Below are 18381 nucleotides of genomic sequence, written 5' to 3' on the forward strand. Positions count from 1 at the left end.
GGGAGGAGGGAAGAGGAAAAATTATTAGTCAGCTGGGACAGATCCCTCCTGTCCCAGCCTACCACTAGACCACTAGAGGTGAAGGGGGGCAGGCTACAGGGCAGGGCAGTGGGACAGGGTTCAGAGCCTGGCAGGGAGGGGGAACACGGTTCAGAGTTTGGGGTTGAGTGCAGTGCCTGGCAGGGAGTGTGGGGTTGGGTTCAGTGCCTGGCAGGGAGAATTTGGTTCAGAATGTTTTTTTTCTTGTTTTCCTCCTCTAAATCTAGGGTGCATCTTACGGTCAGGTGAGTCTTATAGAGCAAAAAATATGAGAATTAACACTACACAACAAACATATAAGAAGATAGAATAGTATAAAATATCAAATGGTCAATTCAATAATTCCATCTCAACCTTCCCACTTACATGAGAAATATCTCTCAAACAGCACTGTTTTAATCAACTTCATAAAATTTAGCAAGGTCGGAGAACTTTTTGCTTCTAACAGTAGTGCGTTCTGCAATCATCAAGTGACAAAATCAAGGCAATTTCACCTGCTTCATAGATGGTACTTCCAAACAGAGCTTCTCGTTAGAGTGCAGTGTTCAAATTGGCTGGTAGAGATTATTTATCACTACCAGCTTCTTTGTATGCCAAAGCTTATAGATCACAATGAGCACAATGGGGATAATTCTCTATAGATTGTCCAACGTTAGGTGCCTGGATGATGTGCACCAAGGTGGAATTCATCAAGGAGTGCAAAACTATTTTACATGTGCTAATCAGGTAAGTGTGTGCTAATGAATAGCACATGCTAAATGCTAAGATGCCCAGAGGAATAGAATGATAGAATGATTAGACAAATATTTTCAACAGATCTTTTCAAAACTACTTATAATCACAAAGAATCTTTCAATCTGAGACTCCTCTGTACTAGTTGGTACGTTATTTATGTATGTTATTCATTTCCACAATACTCCCTAAAATTTTCCCTCAAACACTATATTTAAGTTTATACTGAGAAGTGTCAAATGAATCAAAATGGGGACATTAAACTCAATACTTCCAAGAAATTGAGTGATTAAAGAGAATATGTCGTACCTAATAGAAAATCACTCTTGTAAGGAGTAAAACTCAGTACTTGAAAAATGTATCAACTAGTGATGAAACTGATGCTCAGAGACTCAAAGGTAATAAATAGGGGAGAATTCCAAAACTACTGCCTCACCACCCAATCATCACTTGTTCAAAAGACTTTAGTTGATATCAGGAATGATGTATTTTCTCAAAATACTGTGTACCACACAGTCTACTGCAGTGGTCCCCAACCCTGTCCTGGAGGACCACCAGGCCAATTGGGTTTTCAGGCAAGCCCTAATGAATATGCATGGAGCAGGTTTGCATGCCTGTCACTTCCATTATATGTAAATCGCTCTCATGCATATGTATAGGGCTAACCTGAAAACCTGATTAGCCTGGTGATGCTCCAGGACAGGGTTGGGGACCACTGGTCTACTGTATTCACATATAATTAGAATTTCAAAATAGCAAACTTATGCTAACTTGCCGGAACCTGCAAGTAAGATAAGTTTGCTGTTTTGAAATTCTAATTATATGTGAATACAGTAGACCAGGGGTGTCCAATGTCGGTCCTCGAGGGCCGCAGTCCAGTCGGATTGTCAGGATTTCCCCAATGAATATACATGAGGTCTATTTGCATGCACTGCTTTCATTGTATGCTAATAGATCTCATGCATATTCATTGGGGAAATCCTGAAAACCAGACTGGATTGCAGCCCTCGAGGACCGACATTGGACACCCCTGCAGTAGACTGTGTGGTACACAGCATTTTGAGAAAATACATCATTCCTGATATCAACTAAAGGCTTTTGAACAAGCGATGATTGGGTGGTGAGGCAGTAGTTTTGGGGTTCTCCCCTGTTTATTGCCTTCGAGTCTCTGAGCATCAGTTTCATCGCTAGTTAATACATTTTTCAAGTTCTGAGTCTATACTGAGAAGTGAGCATATCATAACATGTTGGAAGATCAGATTATAGGACCTTTTATGATCTATATATCATTCCAAGTCTGCGTCTTGTATATTCATATCCATAATCATTTATGCTCACTCCTCCTTCCCATCCCTTAAATGTTTTAACCAAATCAATGTGCCTACTCAAAAATATCATTCCAAAAAACAATTTGCTATCATCCTTATGACTGAGTAAATTCACAAAAGAAGGCAACACTTATCTTGAGTAGAATCTGGATTTATAGGTTATTTGTGGTTATAAGTAGTTTTGAAAAGATCTGTTGAAAATATTTGTGTAATCATCCTATCAACCCAGTAGTCCTAAAGCAATTTCTTGATTCGGGTTGAATGTGATTTTGAGGACTAATTTTGTGATATCTTATCAGAGGAATATAATGGGCATCTTAGCATTTAGAGCACACTAATCGTTAGCGCATGCTAAATCTGGTAGCATCACTTGATGAATTCCCCCTACGTTCAATTCTATAACGGCAGTTGTGCGCTTTATTGCCATTGTAGAGCTCAAGCATAAGTTCACATTTATGCAACTTTAAGCAAGAGAACTTATGCTTGGGCTCTACAATGGCAATAAAGCGCACAACTGCCGTTATAGAATTGAACGTAGGGGGAATTCATCAAGTGATGCTACCAGATTTAGCATGCGCTAACGATTAGTGTGCTCTAAATGCTAAGATGCCCATTATTCTGTGTTCTGTATTCTTGCCCCATGCTACTTTGGTACTCCTTTTATCCTAGCAACAGTACAGAGGAGTATCAGATAGGCGGCCTTGGTTGACATCAGCATGATTGAGAAATTATGATTTTTAAAAAATGGTTATTTCAAGAATTAAATAGTCTTTTCTTACCTTCTATGTAGTTTCTTTTACAACCTTTACCAAGTACTTTCTAGGCAAGGGGCAAGGGAATTAGAGTTGTAGTCCAGCGGAGGTCATTTCACTTATACATTCACGCAAGAGAAAGAAGTGCTGTAGCTTCCATAATACTCGAGAGAGAGAAGGGCAATCTGCGTACTCAGATTTCAATCCTCATCTAGCATATTCTGAAAAAGAAGAGGAAAGGGAGAGGTTATTGTGAGAAAGTTGGATATGAATTGTAATTTTCCCAAATAGCTCAATCTGAAAATGAGAGAACAAATGGGAAAAACTGCTATGAGTTATGTTAACCTCATTAGAGTCTCAACACCCTACTAAGATTCATAGGACTTGAGAGCAACATGAGTCTCATACAAGGGTGGCATGTGTAAGTAAAGTACAATATTCATATGTGGACTAAAGCAGCACAGATATTCATATAACTATTATTCATGAAAATATTTACTTTCACCTGGATTCTATATATTGCACCTAAATTTAAATGCCCAACTTTGTATGTGCATCAGAGATGTGCATGTAAATAAATTGACAGTCTTACAAAAATTGTGCGTACATCTAATTTCAATCACACATATCTGGCCAGGGGCATGTCGGGGACATACCAAAAAGTTGCATGTGGATTTATAGAATTTGTCTAAAGTGTACCTAACTTGAGCACCAACATTTACACTTGCTTTTAATAGGCATAAGTATGGTACCGAAAAGTAAGGTGCAGAATCTGCATCTAATGCTCTTCTGTAAAGAGCGTGACCCTTCTATAGAATAGCATTTAACGCTTAACGTGCCACATTTTTTTTTGCCATTTACTGAATTATTTCCTTTGAATGTAACTGGAGAATGACATGGGGATAAATGTGTCCCCGTCCCTGCAGGAGCTCATTTTCCCCATCCCGTCCCCGCAAATTTTTTTGCTGTCCCTACCCCATTCCTGTAAGTTTCAAGTTTCAAGTTTATTAAAAGTTTGATTAATCGCTTAATCTACATTCTAAGCGATGTACATGTTATTAAAATTACAATAAAACAGGGGAATCATATACTAAATAAGACTGAACACATTATTGACAGAAAAAATACAAAACGGGACATAACATGATACATAAGGAAAAGGGGGGATAAAAGTTACAATGTAAGTTAAAGATAGAAAAAACAGGTAAGGAAAATACATGAGGAAGGGAAAAAAAACCTGAGTATTTCAGTAGAAGATTAGAGGTAAAAGAAGTGTTGTTAATTTGTGTAGAGAGGATTAAATAGAAAAGGCATCTTTAAAGAGAAAACTTTTCAGGTTACCTTTGAATTTTTCAATGTTTGTTTCTTCCCTTAGATAGATAGGGAGAGAATTCCAGATTTGGGGTGCTGAAACAGAAAAGATAACTTGTCGTCGAGTATTTATGAATTTAAGAGAGGGGACCGATAGCTCTGCCTTAACTGCACAAGCCTCAAACACTTATGATTCTAAAGTATTTGAGGCTTGTGCAGATGAGGACAGAGCTTGCAGGAATGGGGCAGGGACAGGAAAATAACTTGTGGGGACGGGAAAATGAGTTCCCACGGGGACAGGGAAAAATTTGTCCCCATGTCATTCTCTAAATGCAACCCCTGCCATAATTTCCTTGCACTTAGAGGTTAATGAAATGCTAACGTCCCTTTAAGAATTCACTCAAGCATTTAGTAATCTCTAGACATGTCCTGCTAGTCTGCTGGAGTTCAGAAACCTGAAAGGCTACAGTGAATTTGCTAAGTTGATATAATTGAGGAAACGGAACCCTGTTTCTTTATCATTGCTGAAATAAATTATTTATTGTTCTTACTATCTGCCTATATCCTAAGCAGATTCCAATAAACATACATAAAAGAGTGCAACACTCGTACCTTCATATGAAGTTATAAGATTTTGGAATTGCAAAACGTCTTAAATAACAAAAAGGTTCTCTTTTGCAAAACTGCTACTGCGGTAAATGCACCAAAGCACATTTAATTCCTATGGGCTTTGATGCTTTACTGTGGCAGCTAATACGGCTTTATAAAAGGTGCCCAAAATGACTAAGAGCAAAATAACCAATACATACATAGTTATGCCATGTAAGAACTTTTTGAATGGCATAAAGGATTCTCTTTTTATATTGCATTAACTGGTGTTTAGTGCTGTAATCCTTGCCAACAGGTACATGTTAATACTGAAAATTCAAGTTAGCACACTCAGGGGTCCTTTTACTAAGGCGCGCTAGGCGTTTTAGTGCGCACTAAATATTAGCACACGCTAAATGCTAATGTGTCCATTAAATTCTATGGATGCGTTAGCATTTAGCGCATGCTAATATTTAGTGCGCACTAAAATGCCTAGCGCGCCTTAGTAAAAGAGGGGGTCATTGCTGTAAGAATGGGGTCAGTTAAGAAACCTGTTATTGCAGAAGTTTAAACACTGTATTGATAGGTAAGAATTTTAATCTTATAGCAGGGCCCTTTTCTAAACCTAAGCTGTGCGTGAGGGAGATTTTGTTTTGCCTATGACAGTATTTAAAGCAGTTTATCTTGTACCTTTGGGTGTATGCACTGCTACTTTATTCCGAGGCTTTTTTCTCCCTTGTATTTTGGGTGCATGCTGGGTTTAAATTGGGGTGCCTCTCAATGGACACGATCTTACAACACTTTTTTGTGTATTCATGTTAAAGTATTTTAATCTGTCGCTTATATTTCAGAGACCTAAGGTAGTAAAGTGAATCGCTCATGCCCCGATGCTCAAAAGGTTTCCATGCTAGTAAGACTCGTTAAAGCAGTCTTATAGGCACGGAAATTCTCCTCCTGATGTTCAAAAAGGTTCTCTGTGAATGTTACCGATCCTCGTAGCAGTCACAAAGAATCTTATGAAAATGCATTACAAGGAGTTCATTAGTATTCTAATGAGCTCTCTTTGTGATGCAGTAAAAGAAAGCCCTCCCCTTTAAGCAGGGGTAGGGAACTCTGGTCCTCGAGAGTCGTATTCCAGTCGGGTTTTCAGGATTTCCCCAATGAATATGCATTGAAAGCAATGCATGCAAATAGATCTTATGCATATTCATTGGGAAAATCCTGAAAACCCGACTGGAATACGGCTCTCGAGGACCGGAGTTCCCTACCCCTGCCTTTAAGGATCACAAATATGGTCTTAATAAATCACAAAATTATAAGTGGTTGCAATTGAGGCAGACCATTCAGGTAGGGTTCCCTGAATGGAAAAATCTTAGTGATAAGTATAGTTTGCCTTTCTTGTGTTTTCAGGTGGACTTTCTGGGACACCAGGTAGAGAGTTGCGCGAGACAGAAATCCCACCCATCCCCGCCAAAATCCCACCCGCCCCACCCATCCCCGGGAGGGATCCCTCCGTCCCCACGAGAAATTCCTCCGTCCCCGCCCGTCCCTATAAACTTCGGAAATAGTTAATTAAAGGCTCTGGTGGACACCCATTTACAAATAAGCAAAGATACTTTATTAATTTGGAAATATTAATTGGGAAGAATACATACTTTGTAAATGGGTTTCTACCAGAGCCTCTAATGTAAATATAAAATAGAAATACTCAGCTGATGAGAATCCCCCAAGCTGTCAGCTGAGGACTTCCTTTGCAGTTGGCCGGGGGTCCCTTTTGCCAAGCTTGGCAGGCAGCAGTAGCGTCCCTGAGTCACAGATGCTGGCACTTCAATGGCTCATGGAAGCTGCCAGCGACTGCTGCGCTTGGTAGAGGGGGAGTTTTGGCCTTCTCTAGAGGAGGTCCTCTGCTGGCGGAGCTTGGGGTTCCCAACCAGCCAAAGCAAGGGTCAGCAAGTACTTCAACACTGTAGAAACAAAACCAGAAATGCATTTCCTTTTCTTTTGAACACAATACAAAGACATCTGCTATATACATTTCCCAAAGATAACATAATTTAGTCAATAAATTCCGTTTTTTTACATTTGTTGTCTGGAAACTTATTTTTCCATCAAGTTGGTCCCGGATTCTTTTTTCCACTTTCCCATCTTCTGTGAATTCTTCTGTTGCTGTCCATTGATTCCTCCTACCATGGTCCAGCATTTATCCCTCTATCATCCCCCGGACCATGTGCAGCATCTTTTGCCCCTGCCCACCAACCCAATGCCCAACATTTCTCCAGCACAATGCCACATCTCTCTCTCCATTCCCTTCACCATTATGTCCAACATTCCTCCCTCTTGCATCCCTTTCAATCTGTCATACTGTACCCTTTCCACCACAACATTTCTCCCTCTCATCTTTTTCTTCCCTATCATCTGTACCTCACTCCCTTCCTATGACCAAAAATTCTCCTTTCTTCCATTCCCCGTGTATACCATCTCTCTTTCCCTCTCATTGACACACTCACGCCCAATTCTCCCTTTTACATTGTATTTTGTTTACCTTCTCTCTATTACTTCAGACCCATCAGTTGACTCATTTCCATTCTGCACTTCTATAGTCCTGCACTTTGATACACAAACTAACAAAAAGAATTCTTAAATTATGATTTCCCCTTAAAAAACTAGATAACAGTACATTATGATATGCATATGGTCAGAAGTCAATTAAGCACACACAGAAAATATGGAACAGGCCGTCTAAATTAAGCTAACACCTCCCCCCCCATGCTGAAAATCAAAAATCCAGATTAAGTGCAATAAACTTTGAAAGGACAAAGCCTAAAGGAAAGCCCCCTCAAAATGCATTTAAATGATCATTTACCAGATATGGGTTCTGAATACACAACACAAAATAGCCCTGTTTCTCCCGACTGACTGAGCTGCACTTCTTCGCAGGGCAGCAGGCCTGCCTTTTCTGCCCCTCCTCCTGTCTCCCGAGTGCTGCACGTCTTCGCAGGGCAGCGGGCCCTGCCTTTTCTGCCCCCTCCTGTTTCCCAAGTGCTGCACATCTTCGCAAGGCAGCGGGCCCTGCCTTTTCTGTCCACCTCCGAGGCTCCCACAAGACTTTACCGCTCCCGAGTGCTGCACTTTTTCACAGGGCAGCGGGCCCTGCTCGCTTCACGTGGCTGACCCGAAGCCTTATCTCAGACGTCAGCTATAACGTCGGAGGAAGACTTCTGGGTCGGCTACATGTGATGTGCTGGAGCAGAAGGGCAGGAAAAGAAGACAAGCCATTTGGCTCGAGCTGCCTCCTAACCCTGTGGGATCCCCGAGACCATGAGGGGCATCCCCACGGGATCCCCGTGACCCTAGGAGGCATCCCGGGATTCCCGTCGTCTCCGTTCAGCTCTCTAACACCAGGCTGTGCCTAGCTATTGCTCTTCTGATCAGGCATAGTTCCTCCCTTCTTTTATGGGGCAACTCTGCACAAATAGCATGCATATGATTTGCATGCTATTTGTGCAAAGGCCTGTAAAAGAAAATTGATACCAACGTAGTATTTTTTACATTTTATTGGAGCGCTGTGCATCCTGCCCTCACTCTTTTAGCACTATCATCTTATGCACTAGTACTATTAAGTTGCAGCAACGGTAAATACCGTATTTTCACGCAAATAACACGCACCCGTATAAAACGCGCACACGTGTATAGCGCGCAGAAATCACGATGATAAGCACAAAAACTTTGGTATAACGCGCTCACGATTATACCGCGCATGCTGCCCGACTCTCCGTTCACCCCCCTGACTTCCGTGCACTGCCCCGCCTCTCCGTGCGCTGTCCCGACTCTCCGTTCACCCCCCCTGACTTCCGTGCACTGCCCCGCCTCTCCGTGCGCTGTCCCGACTCTCCGTTCACCCCCCCCTGACTTCCATGCACTGCCCTGACTTTCCGTGCGCTGTCCCGACTCTCCGTTCACCCCCCCTGACTTCCGTGCACTGCCCTGACTTTCCGTGCGCTGTCCCGACTCTCCGTTCACCCCCCTGACTTCCGTGCACTGCCCCGCCTCTCCGTGCGCTGTCCCGACTCTCCGTTCCCCCCCCCCCCCGACGTCCGATTCATCCCCCCCCCGGCAGGACCATTCGCACCCCCACCCCGAAGGACCGCCGACTCCCCGACAATATCGGGCCAGGAGGGAGCCCAAACCCTCCTGGCCACGGCGACCCCCTACCCCCACCCCGCACTACATTACGGGCAGGAGGGATCCCAGGCCCTCCTGCCCTCGACGCAAACCCCCCTCCCCCCCAACGACCGCCCCCCCCAAGAACCTCCGACCGCTCCCCCAGCCGACCCGCGACCCCCCCTGGCGACCCCCACGACCCCCCCACCCCCCTTCCCCGTACCTTTGGTAGTTGGGCCAGAAGGGAGCCCAAACCCTCCTGGCCACGGCGACCCCCTAACCCCACCCCGCACTACATTACGGGCAGGAGGGATCCCAGGCCCTCCTGCCCTCGACGCAAACCCCCCTCCCCCCCAACGACCGCCCCCCCCAAGAACCTCCGACCGCTCCCCCAGCCGACCCGCGACCCCCCTGGCGACCCCCCCACCCCCCTTCCCCGTACCTTTGGAAGTTGGCCGGACAGACGGGAGCCAAACCCGCCTGTCCGGCAGGCAGCCAACGAAGGAATGAGGCCGGATTGGCCCATCCGTCCTAAAGCTCCGCCTACTGGTGGGGCCTAAGGCGCGTGGGCCAATCAGAATAGGCCCTGGAGCCTTAGGTCCCACCTGGGGGCGCGGCCTGAGGCACATGGGCCCAACCCGACCATGTGCCTCAGGCCGCGCCCCCAGGTGGGACCTAAGGCTCCAGGGCCTATTCTGATTGGCCCACGCGCCTTAGGCCCCACCAGTAGGCGGAGCTTTAGGACGGATGGGCCAATCCGGCCTCATTCCTTCGTTGGCTGCCTGCCGGACAGGCGGGTTTGGCTCCCGTCTGTCCGGCCAACTTCCAAAGGTACGGGGAAGGGGGGTGGGGGGGTCGTGGGGGTCGCCAGGGGGGTCGCGGGTCGGCTGGGGGGGCGGTCGGAGGGTCTTGGGGGGGGACGGTCGTTGGGGGGGAGGGGGGTTTGCGTCGAGGGCAGGAGGGCCTGGGATCCCTCCTGCCCGTAATGTAGTGCGGGGTGGGGTTAGGGGGTCGCCGTGGCCAGGAGGGTTTGGGCTCCCTTCTGGCCCGATATTGTCGGGAAGTCGGCGGTCCTTCGGGGTGGGGGTGCGAGTGGTCCTGCCGGGGGGGGGGATGTATCGGACGTCGGGGAGTCGGCCGGGCAAGAGGGCTTGGGCTCCCTCTTGCTCCGATCGTGGATGCGGGTGCGGGTGGGAGCGCGTGCGAGTGGTCGTTCGGGGTGGGGGTGCGAGTGGTCCTGCTGGGGGGGTGAATCGGGCGTCGGGCGGGGTGGGAACTATGTTTGAAAACTTTCGTATACCGCGCTCACGCATATAACGCGCGAGGGGTATGCGCGGTAGGTAAAAACGCGTATAACGCACGCGTTATATGCGTGAAAATACGGTAGGTCCCACTGCCCAAAACAGGACCTCTAGTAAATAGCTCATTTTAAAAATAGTTATTTATTATTTCATAATATTAATAAGCAAAACTTCCCCATAAAATAACAAGAAAGGAATTAGCCCTCCCACAATGACCCTTCCTCACTTAAAGAACCCCTACAGATAAGATATGCGGAATATAAATTATTAAAAGAAAACAGAACCCCCCCCCCAAAAAAAAAAAAGACCCCCCCCCCAACAAACAAACACCCAACCAAGAACGAAAAGAAACTCAAAGTGCATTGTCGTCATACCATACAAAAAGTATGATCCACCTTTACAAGATCAGGGAAAAGAAAAAGAAATAAAAAATGAAGCAGTTTAGAAACAAAACCTATTGACCCTCATCGCAGAATTTCTGCACAGGCTCCCCTCGGACAAGCCATGGGAACATTCATTTTCCATGCCATTGCCATTTTATACTTAGCAATCAGACAGATTGAATTCCACCAAAAAGGAAAGTTTATAAAATCTCCTCGCTTCCAGTTCTATAGAATAGTCTTTAGGGCAATGACCATTAAACTAACACAAAGCTTTCTTTTATACGGATGCAATTTCACAAGCACCACCTCAGTCCTGAAGAAAATTGCTGTTGATGTCCTTTCGCATCTTAGCCCCGGAATCTGAGAAACTCTGCCCCATAAATTACGTTTTAGTGTTGTTAGTGGAGTGTGTGGCGCAGTGGTTAAAGCTACAGCCTCAGCACCCTGGGGTTGTGGGTTCAAACCCACGCTGCTCCTTGTGACCCTGGGCAAGTCACTTAATCCCCCCATTGCCTCAGGTACATTAGGTAGATTGTGAGCCCGCCGGGACAGACATGGAAAAATGCTTGAGTACCTGAATAAATTCATGTAAACCGTTCTGAACTCCCCTGGGAGAACGGTATAGAAAAATTGAATAAATTAAAAAAAAATAATAATAATAATAATAATCCGGTAACACTCTTTCAGTAAACTGAGGCCATAGTTTGTGGAATGGGACTCAATTTCAAAATGACTAAAACCATGCCCCAAGAAATTTGGAAGGAGAATCTGCAAGAGGAATTAGCTGACTATGTCGTCCAATTATTTTGGATTATTTAAGAAATAACTAAACACAAAACAAATTCTATTCATACATGCTTATGGTGTAATTTCTTAAAATGTTATTGTCACAGGATAATACTTTTACATAAGTACATAAGAGTTGCCGCTGCTGGGTCAGGACAGTGGTCCATCGTGCCCAGCAGTCCGCTCATGCTGCGACCCCCAGGTCAAAGACCAGTGCTCTAAATGAGTCCAGCCGCACCGCACCAGTTTAGCAGGAACTTGTCCAACTTTGTCTTGAATCCCTGGAGGGTGTTTTCCCCTATAACAGACTCCAGAAGAGCGTTCCAGTTTTCTACCACTCTCTGGGTGAAGAACTTCCTTACGTTTGAACGGAATCTATCCCCTTTCAACTTTAGAAAGTGCCTTCTCATTGTCCCTACCTTGGAGAGGGTAAACAATCTTTCTTTATCTGCTAAGTCTATTTCCTTCAGTATTTTGAATGTTTCGATCATGTCCCCTCTCAATCTCCTCTTTTCAAGGGAGAAGAGGCCCAGTTTCTCCAGTCTCTCACTGTACGGCAACTCCTCCAGCCCCTTAACCATTTTATCACTCTTCTCTGGACCCTTTCGAATAGTACCGTGTCTTTCATGTATGGTGACCAGTGCTGGACGCAGTACTCCAGGTGAAGGCGCACCATGGCCCGGTACAACGGCATGATAACCTTCTCCGATCTGTTCATGATCACCTTAATCATTCCCAGCATTCTGATTGCCCTCGGTTTCATTGACTTGTCGATCAGAACTCCCAAGTCTTTTTCCTGGGAGGTCTCTCCAAGTACCACTCCGGACATCCTGTATTCGTGCATGAGATTTTTGTTACCAACATGCATCACTTTACACTTACCCACGTTGAATTTCATTTGCCATGTTGATGCCCATTTCTCGAGCCTGATTATGTCACGTTGCAGATCTTCGCAATTCCCGTGTCTTCACTACTCTGAATAACTTTGTATCATCTGCAAATTTAATCACCTGACTTGTTGTACCAATGTCCAGATCGTTTATAAAGATGTTGAAGAGCACGGGTCTAAGCACAAAGCCCTGCGACACCCCATTGGAATGGCGGAGGCTACAGGGGCCATGGCTTCACCTAAAATTGGCAGACAGTTATGGCTCTCTCCCCCACCCCCCTAAGTTTCAAAGTGATATACAATAGGAAAAAATGAAAAAGGGGAGACAATTTAGGACAATACTGACTTACTGAAATGGAGAGGGTGATACAGGGAGAACTACAATCGGTATAGAAGAGAACGAAAAAGGGAGAAAAACATAAGGGAATAATACTGTACAGTATATGTGGTGGGATGCCTTCGTAAGCGTCAGTGTCCTACTAATACAAAGATAATTTATTCAAAGGTGTCACTAAATAGCTGACTTTTTAAATTCCCTTTGAACTTATCAAGGATTTTTTCCTCCCTTATCTGGGCCGGTAATAGGTTCCAAATTTGAGGGCAGTTACTGAAAAATGTGTATTGCGCCTGATGTTCATTGTTCTCAGGGATGGAATTGTTAGAAGGTTTTTGTCCTCTGATTGTAGAGTTCGAAAATGGAATGTAAGGGATAATTACTCTATCTAGGAATAGTGGGATGTTGAATTGTTGGACCTCCTCCCAGCCGCTGCAAATTTAAATTTTCGGGCAGCCACCATGCAGCATCACTGCAGAATGAAGACTTCCAGGGCAGGCCTACTGATTGGCACTGCGCGGCGACAGCCGGAAGATTTAAAATTACAGCGACCGGGGAAGGTAGGTGGGGGAGTCAGGAGCTAGAAAGAGAGGTCGTGTCACAGGATCCTGCTGGGACTAGGAAAGAGCCTTTACCCCCCCTTCCCCGCCCAATGAAAAACATTCCACTGCCTATGCTTTTAATTATGGGAAAGAGAGATAATTTGTGCTAATGATGTGGAATTTTGATTTGTTTAGTGTCAATGCTGTACCTTCTGCTTTGTCTCTTCTTAAACTTCAGTGGCCCTATTTATTTAGTTTATAGCCAGTTCTCCTCAGGAGCCCAGAATGGGCTACAGAGGTACATTCACAGTCGTACTGGAGACATTAGACTATTATTTACCCATCATCTCTTGGAAAAGTAACTTGTTTTACTTAGAACTGTAAGGATGAGTGGGTTATTAATAAGCGCATTAAATGAAAAATTAAATTATGAATTCAGTGGCTGAATTTTATTTATTTACTTTGTTTTATAGCCCGTCCTTCCACGAAATCCAGAATGGGTTAGTTATACACCCTGTCCCCCTTCCTCCCTGCCAGACCCTGCACCCAGCCCCCCTCCCTGCCTGTACCCTGTCCCCCCTCTTTCCCTCCTGTTCTGGCCCATCAGGACATACAGCAACAAGTCCGGGATATGCTAAATCTACTTTTATGGATCGGATCAATTCTGATTTCAAACTTTGACAGACCTTGCTTCAACGTATCTTACCTCAGAACACCTGAGCCTGCCAACCAGTTCTTCTACCGTTCACTACAGATATGTTAATACCCATTCGTGACTCTATGATTTATTTTCTTAGATTCTACAAAAGCATGTGTTCTTAGTCACATTCTCTATAAGTTGTAAAGTCATTGATTCTATAGCATTGTGTTTTGATCCTGTAGCATGTTATTGACTCTGTAATGTACGTATCTCTGTTCCTGAAAACTTTGTGTATGTATCCTTGTAATCCTTTCTGGAGGATGGACTATAAAAATGAATAAAATAAATAATCATAACATTAGCATTCACTCACCATCACACAATAATCATACCACTCAACATATTGGAAGAAATATTTGGCCGTAGCTTTATTAATTATTTCAACATCATTTCAAATTTAAAATACAATCCCTGTCAAAAAACAACAAACCCCAATGTGATTTTCATAACTCATAACCTCTCCCCCCCCTCTCACACACACCCAAGGAGGTATTTGGTGTCAAAACTAGCTCCCGTTAAGTTTCTAACCTCTATAACATTATCCAAACGTGACCCATGTAACATTAGGCCATGCTTCCCCTCACTGTGCTGACGCCTACGAGTGTCGCGTTTAATTATTTATTAACTGCTGATCTCCCAGCCACAACTGAGCCTATTCCACATTTTCCACCTCTCCATCAGCTGCAACTTCCTCCCTCCACCCAAGAGCTCAAAATCCAAACTCTCTCCAAAAACCTATAAGAAAAGCCCCAGCCTCTCAAGCACTTCCACAAAACAGAACACATGGGATGGAGGGATAATTTCTCCTGAAGATCCTACTCTACCCTTCCCCTTTACTCATCCTACTCCCTGCAACCCGCCAAAACATCCAAACAATCCTACTACTTCTCCAACCCTCCATCAATCCTATTTTCTCCTTACATCTGTCTCTTAACCTTTTCCCCTTCTTTCCTGCATGCTGCAATCCTTATTCTACAAGCCCTTACCACCACCTAATATTTTCTCCCTACCCCCACTCTACCACCAACCCTAATTATTACTAGCAGGTAATATTATATCACACTAGATGACTCTGGCGCTCTCTCAATTTGATATAATGGACCCTTTATTTTTAAGCGTGAAGGTAGAGCATGACGATCCCAAATTACTGCAGGATGCCTGAACACGCCCTGCAGTAAGGCCCTTTTAGTTACAGTTAGTGCTCACACAGCTTAGTAAAAAAAAATAAAATAGTGATTTTGTGGTGTTTAAAATAGCAGCCTGCATGTGTTTATAGTTAATAATTTATATTCTGCCATAATTAAAAAATAAGCACACAATAACTTACAGAAAGCAACAATGCAGTTCCATAAGCAAAGTCCCCATAAAGTTGTTTAAACAAAACAAATGATGCTTCAATAGTTTCTTTAAAATACACACACCCGCTTGATGTTTGAGAGCCAAAGGCAACCTGGGCCCAGACTCCAGCACATGAAAAAGAGCTCGTCCTCCTTACATTCAGGTGCAGCTGTTGACGAGTGTTCCATTGTGATACTGTATGTTTTCAGATACAGCTGTATGTAGGAATTTACTCAGCTAGTTGAATTTCAGCTTTTTCCCCTAGTGTTGTCAGCTATCAGGACAAGCCAATCTAAAACCTGTAATCCTTGGTTAAGGAGACAGCTACCTTCCAGGGACAAACTACACTGCCTCTTTTTCCAATGTTAGCAGGTATTGGGCACAAATCAGATTTTGTAGGAATTTAATGAACATTTCTTCTTGATAACCTTCACACCATGCCCACTGCACTTTTGAAATGAATCTATTCAGCATTCAGAATATTACAGCAGACATTTTCGTATTCAGGATCACTGTATTTTCACTACAGATGGGGGGAAAAAGTTCCACAAATGCAAATCTTGAGTTGAATTCTTTCACAGAACTTATTTAACAACGTGCAAGGTTAAATAAAGATAGCGAGAAAAAAATCAATTTCATTTCAGTTCTAGAAAATGAAGTAACTTTTTAAATCGCCAGAAAACACTTTTTGTTAATTGCTTTTATTGATTGCTTGTATAGCGTTCTTACCTTTCAGATCACCCTCTAAAATTCCACTCCACTGTAAAATGAGACATCCTTTGATTCATGCATTCTTAAATTGAAACTGAAACCAAAACTTCCAACCATTAAGCCCATGTGTATACATGACAGCTCAGAATACTTAAGCCCAGCATTATTTAACTTCCTTTGCACTACTTTACATCTAACTACTGTGGCTGCTTCTGTCTTGCATATCCTGCCAAATGACAGCTCAGGGACAGGTTCTTCAATCTTCCTTTTCTTTCTCCTTCTCTCAAGGATACTTTATCCCAAAGAGTGATGCCTACAGCAAAACAAACTGACACTCATTAATGACATTCGTTTTGCAGTGTTATTCTTCAGCGCAAAATTGACTTACGATTTTCTTTCTGTGATAAGGTAAATTAGCAGAAGTAGGAAAATTGTAAATGGGAACCCTCCCCCTATAAGATCATATAGGAAAGCTATGCTTTTAGTAGGGATGTGCACACTGCACAGTGAAAATATTCTGTTTATGTTCTGACTATGTAGGGATGCAGGTCTGATAGTTCTGATACAAGGCAAGCTCAGCACACTGACCTTTTGCCCTTGTAAATGAATGCTGAATCATTCCTCATTCCTTCTCCCCTCTTGCCATGTAGACGTTCTAAGCAAGGGAAAATGTTAGCACCTTCTGTGTGAAGCCTCATTCCTACATGTCTATTCCCATTTTTCCTGATTTTTCAATTTTTGGTTTACTGCACACAAACATGTCTTACTGTGTTTTACTGTGTCACAGTAAAACATGTTTTACTGTGGAGCTTCAGAACTCAACATGTACAAATTGACTTTTTGCATGGTTAAAACATGTTAAATTAATTTTAAGTAGCATCTTAGAAAGGACATACCGAGCAAAATTGAGACATCCAGGTCGGAACATCTCAAGTTTCATTAGTATAGAACAGGGTCTGCTGATGTACAGCCTGTTCAAAAGTACTGTCAGGAGTAGACATATACTCTTATGCTCCACTTAAGTGCAACCAGAGCATAGCACAGTAATATGAACATGTATGCACACGTATTTCAGAACGTACAAAGGGGTCTTGAAAAGTTTTCAGCATATATAAGGCTCAATCAACGATCTGAAACATAGAAACATGATGGCAGATAAAGGCCAAATGGCCCATCTAGTCTGCCCATCTGCAGTAACCATTATCTCTTTCTCTCTCCGAGAGATCCCACGTGCCTATCCCAGGCCCTCTTGAATTCAGAAACAGTCTCTGTCTCCACCACCTCTTCTGGGAGACTGTTCTATGCATCTACTATCCTTTCTGTAAAAAAAATATTTCCTTAGATTACTCGAGAGTCTATCACCTCTTAACTTCATCCTATGCCCTCTCATTGCAGAGTTTCCTTTCAAATTCGACTCATGCGCATTTACATTATGTAGGTATTTAAATGTCTCTATCATATCTCCCCTCTCCCGCCTTTTCTCCAAAGTATACAGATTGAGATCTTTAAGTCTGTCCCCATAGGCCTTATGATGAAGACCACATAACATTTTAGTAGCCTTCCTCTGGACTGACTCCATCCTTTTTATATCTTTTTGAAGATGTGGCCTCCAGAATTGTACACAATATTCTAAATGAGGTCTAAATGTCTTATACAGGGGCACAATACCTCCTTTTTCCTACTAGCCATACCTCTCCCTATACAACCTAGCATCCTTCTAGCTTTCGCTGTCACCTTTTCAACCTGTTTGGCCACCTTAATATCATCACATACAATCACACCAAGTCATAGAAACATAGAAAGATGACGGCAGATAAGGGCTACAGCCCATCAAGTCTGCCCACACTATTGACCCTCCCTATTAAGTCTAATGAACCCCTTAAGTATAATTGTAATTATACTGCCACTCTACTGACCCGCTCTTTCAAGTCTGTACCCTAGAGACCCTATCGCTTGGCATGACCCTAGTAGGGATCCCACATAGGTATCCCATTTATTCTTGAAGTCTGAGATGCTGTGTGCCTCGATCACCTGCACTGGAAGCTTGTTCCAATGCTCAATCACTCTCTTTGTGAAGAAGTACTTCCTTGCGTCTCCACGAAACTTCCCTCCCCTGAGTTTGAGCGGATGACCTCTTGTGGTCGAGGGTCCCTTCAGAAGAAAGATATCATCTTCCACCTCGACCCGTCCTGTGATGTACTTAAATGTCTCAATCATGTCTCCCCTCTCTCTACGCTCTTCGAGAGTATAGAGCTGCAATTTGCTCAGTCTTTCTTCGTACTGGAGATCCTTTAGCCCCGAGACCATCCTGGTGGCCATCCGCTGAACCGATTCAATTCTGAGCACATCTTTACGGTAATGTGGCCTCCAAAATTGCACACAGTATTCCAGATGAGGTCTCACTATGGTTCTGTACAATGGCATCATGACTTCAGGCTTCCTGTTGACGAAGCTTCTCTTGATACAACCTATCATCTGCCGTGCTT

General features: G+C 43.7%; 1 long non-coding RNA gene across 1 annotated transcript in view; it reads right to left on the reverse strand.

Moving 5' to 3' along the window:
• Positions 1 to 18381, reverse strand: part of LOC117353501 — a 267636-nt gene that overhangs the window by 220924 nt on the left and 28331 nt on the right. The window contains exon 2 of the long non-coding RNA XR_004537958.1: positions 2879 to 3072. This is a non-coding gene — a long non-coding RNA (uncharacterized LOC117353501). The remainder of the gene's footprint in view (positions 1 to 2878; positions 3073 to 18381) is intronic.

This window comes from Geotrypetes seraphini, chromosome 2 (assembly GCF_902459505.1).
Source record: "Geotrypetes seraphini chromosome 2, aGeoSer1.1, whole genome shotgun sequence".
NCBI lineage: Eukaryota > Metazoa > Chordata > Amphibia > Gymnophiona > Dermophiidae > Geotrypetes > Geotrypetes seraphini.